The sequence below is a fragment of the Nicotiana tomentosiformis genome, chromosome 6 (assembly GCF_000390325.3).
Source record: "Nicotiana tomentosiformis chromosome 6, ASM39032v3, whole genome shotgun sequence".
NCBI classification, from domain to species: Eukaryota; Viridiplantae; Streptophyta; class Magnoliopsida; order Solanales; family Solanaceae; genus Nicotiana; species Nicotiana tomentosiformis.
Window position 1 is genome coordinate 83,425,000 of NC_090817.1, and position 4,539 is coordinate 83,429,538.

Below are 4,539 nucleotides of genomic sequence, written 5' to 3' on the forward strand. Positions count from 1 at the left end.
GTAGTATACTATAGCACGTGAGCTATCCGTACAACACGTGAGTTATCCGTGTATATCCAGGTATTATACTATATCACATGAGTTATCCTTGCAGCACGTAAGTTACCCGTACGGATTATAGTGCTTGGGTTGAAGGAGCCCATCCGAAGTCTGTACACACCCCGAGTGAGCGTAGACACCTACTGAGTGTGAGTGCCGAGTGTCGAGTGCTGATAGAATGGGAGGGCTGAGTGATTGTGGTCCTGAGAGGATGCATTTGATTTCCTTATTGTTGTACTTAGCTGCCATGTATCACTGTCTTGAAATTTCTAAAAGATATTACACTCTGTTTCACTTAAACTTGTCATGGAGTAACTGTTTGACCTAAATTTAAGCTTCTATTGTTCCTTGTTGATACAGTATATCATTTCTGTTGGGGCTCGCTTTCATGATCACTGAGATCCCGACATACTTGAGAGATTGATGACTGAGTGAGGCCGAGGGCCTAATTATGAGATATTGATAATATAGCACGTGAGTTATCCGTGCGGATCCAGGTAGTATACTATAGCACGTGAGCTATCCGTACAACACGTGAGTTATCCGTGTATATCCAGGTATTATACTATATCACATGAGTTATCCGTGCAGCACGTAAGTTACCCGTACGGATTATAGTGCTTGGGTTGAAGGAGCCCATCTGAAGTCTGTACACACCCCGAGTGAGCATAGACACCTACTGAGTGTGAGTGCCGAGTGTCGAGTGCTGATGGAATGGGAGGGCTGAGTGATTGTGGTCCTGAGAGGATGCATTTGATTTCCTTATTGTTGTACTTAGCTGCCATGTATCACTGTCTTGAAATTTCTAAAAGATATTACACTCTGTTTCACTTAAACTTGTCATGGAGTAACTGTTTGACCTAAATTTATCGAACTTGAGAGCATGCCTACTTTCCTATATTGAAATCACTGTAATTGAACTATAATTGTGAAGCTCGTCACTACTTTTAGTTCTTTATTTAGTCTTGTTACTTACTGACTTGATTGTACTCACGCTACACCATGCACCTTGTGTGCAGACCCAGGTGCTTCCGGCCACGTCGGTTGCTGAGTTGTGGAGTTCGGATTCTCGAAAACTATCGAGGTAGCTGCTTGGCGTTTCGCAGACCTTGTTTCTCCTTCCTTATATTTTCACTTATTGTATTTAGTTTCAGATTATCATAGACCGTATTTTCATGACTTGTGATGTATAGATACTCATGTACTCTGTGACACCCCGGTGGTTGGGAACTTTCGCGTTGTATTTTGGGTTTCTATCCGTTTTATGAAAACTTTTATTGTTTGAACTGCTTTAGTTCGTTCTCTGATAAAAGTGTTGGAAATATTTTTAAAATGTCGGCTTGCCTAGTACCACGATAGGCGCCATCACAACAGGTTAGAATTTTGGGTCTTTATAATTTTATTTATTTCTTTAGCAGGTATACATAGATTTTATATATATATATATATATATATATATATATATATATATATATATATATAGAGAGAGAGAGAGAGAGAGAGAGAGAGAGGGGGCTATTATTAGTTGTGGTTGGGTTAGGTGCTCGCTATTTAGGTTAATTCGTCCAAAACAAATTTAACGTTTTTATGGCTTCACGTTTTTAATCTACTTTAATTCTTGTTATTTCGTCTCAACATCACAATCAAAACAGGGAGGTTTAAAATAGGAAATATTATGCGACACGGTAAACATATACACTATATTTTCCATTCGTAGCTATACTTTCAGAAAATTATCATTTGTAGCTATATTTGAATTTTATAACAAATTTACATGTAGTACTGAAACAAGAGTTCAATTGTTTTGAAGTGAAATAAGAGAGCAACAAGCTCTCCTAGCTCAGTTGGTTAGAGAACCCGCTTAGTAAGGAGGGTCTTGAGTTCGACTCACAACGAATACAGTCGATACACAACTTATTTTCTGCCTTGGTTGTATTCGTTGCGCGAATGAATACAGTTGATACAGGTTGCGAGCAAATACAGTTGACACATGCTGTATTCATTGCGCATTTGAATACAAGTGATACATGTTGGTAACAATTGAACAATAGCTACGAATGGTAATTAGGCAGACTATAGTTGCGTATGATAATTAGACTCTAAACTGTAGTGCTTTATGAAAATTCCTCTTTAAAATAAGGGATTATTACACAAATAGCCGGTCGTATTTAATATTTATTTTCTCTAGTCGGTATACATAGATTATATATTAATTATACATATTTATACATATATTGTATATAAATTATACATATATTATACATTCGCTGATTATTTTTAGTTTAAAATATTAAATGTGCGGCTTTTTTGGTTAATTCTTCAAATAATGGGCCAACGGCTACTATTGTTACACAAATAGCCGGCCGGATTTAATATTTATTTTTTCTAGTCAGTATACATAGATTATATATTGATTATACATATTTATATATATAGTATATATAAATTATACATATATTATACATTCGCTGGCTATTTCTAGTTTAAAAGATTAAATGTGCGGCTTTTTTGGTTAATTCTTCAAATAATGGGCCAACGACTGCTAGTATTACGTATGTTTTTGGGTTGGGTTAATTCAGGGCCATATTGCGTTGTAGCCCAATAATGAAAGTTTGGACTGCATAAGTAGAAGCCCAATGGGAAGAAGCGAAATGGTGCACTGGAGGACAGGACATTGGCTTTTAATACATTTAGTCGGTCAACCAACAGTCACTAGCTAAATATACAAAAAATATAGGTTAATTATATAAAAACATATATACTATATATTGATATACAAAATATATGTTTATCGGTTATTATCTTGGGAGATGGCTATATTGTGTAAAAAATCTCAAAATAAAAGGAGTTTAAGTTCTTTATACTAACAGTATAAAAAATATTTATATAATAAGGTCACTTAAAATATAATAATAGATAATTAATTAAATAAATATTCAGTTATATAATATTTATAAATGAAAGTAACCTGCTCATAGTTACAGTGATGGTGTTAGTATTCATTATATTATCCATTCACATAACTTAAATCCATGCAAATATGTGCACTTTAAAATCATAACACTTACTACTAAACATAATTTAAACTTATAAAAATGCTAAATAATGTACAGGTTTGAGTTTATACTATTCCGAGTTCCGACTCCAAGGACATTACGAGGTCAAAAATACTTAGATGGAAGGACTATCTGGGCTAGCTTAAACTGTTCTTTTTAATGGAGCATTTGTTAAACACCAAAACATTTATGATTTAATTCATGCAAACAATTGTACCTAACTTTTCAGTTTTATTCTTTTCCTTAGCTCACCTTGTCAAGCCAAGCAATTTCAAACTCCTTAAAAAGACCAAAAGCATTAATCACAGGTTCGATTCTCACCAAGTCTAGAGAATTTTAAATATTTTCTCAACGCTATTCAACATAACTAGTTTTAGTGTACGTGCGTTCCGCGTGTACATCACGTCAATTAGTATAAAATGTTTAAAAATAATAAATTATTGAAAAATAGCAATTGATGTTAAAATAAATGTGATATTTGTTCAAATGATTACAATAAATGTTATTACATTAATACAATAATTGAATTCAATATCTTCAAAATATATAAAGATGATGAATTTAGTTGAATTAGTTATATAGTATTTGGAGTTTTGGGATTTTATCAATTATTATATAGATATATGTTATGTTGTTATATCTCACGCAACATCTCTTTTATTAATGTTATATTCATAATATCATAATACAATAAAATAATAAATTAATTATTACTTAATTAATTGTTAATTATGGACAAACATGTATTTTCAATGCAACTAAGCACACAGTCTTTTAGTTGGTATAAATAACGTATAAAAACTATATAATAATCATCGTGTAAGGAATAAATTAATTTTCTATTTTATTGGACAATACAAAAAATAAAATCTAATTTTAATTTATCAAGATTCTAATAAAAATATTTTATGTAGAAAAACGAGGTTAAGTTACTTTATAACAAAAGATATTAAAAAGTTTAAAAACGTGTTCTGCTCTTTTCTTTTTTTCCTTTTCTTAGGTTTAGTCTAACATTAATTTTTTTAATTTAAATATTTATATGTATGTTTTTAGCATGTGAAATTTGTTCTATATAACTTAAGTACATAAAACTCTTATTTGTTCATTTAAAGGTCATCAAAATTTTATATACGATAAGTGAACCTCTTATTATGTAAAAATATTGGGTAGATTCTTGTTGGTCTATGTCTAAATTTTTTCTATACATATTCATCGAAGACCAAATAAAAGTTAACATTACCTTAAACTCATTCTGAATAAACTCTATCATTGACAATTTTGTAATTTTAAAATCATGTTCATTAAGATAATTTTTCTAATTTATAGTTATTTCAAAGTTCCAAGTATATTAATTTATTTAAAGTTTAAATATCAGTTATAGTTATAATTTTACATAGTATGGATGCATATTAATTTATTTTTAAAATTAACATTAACAATAATT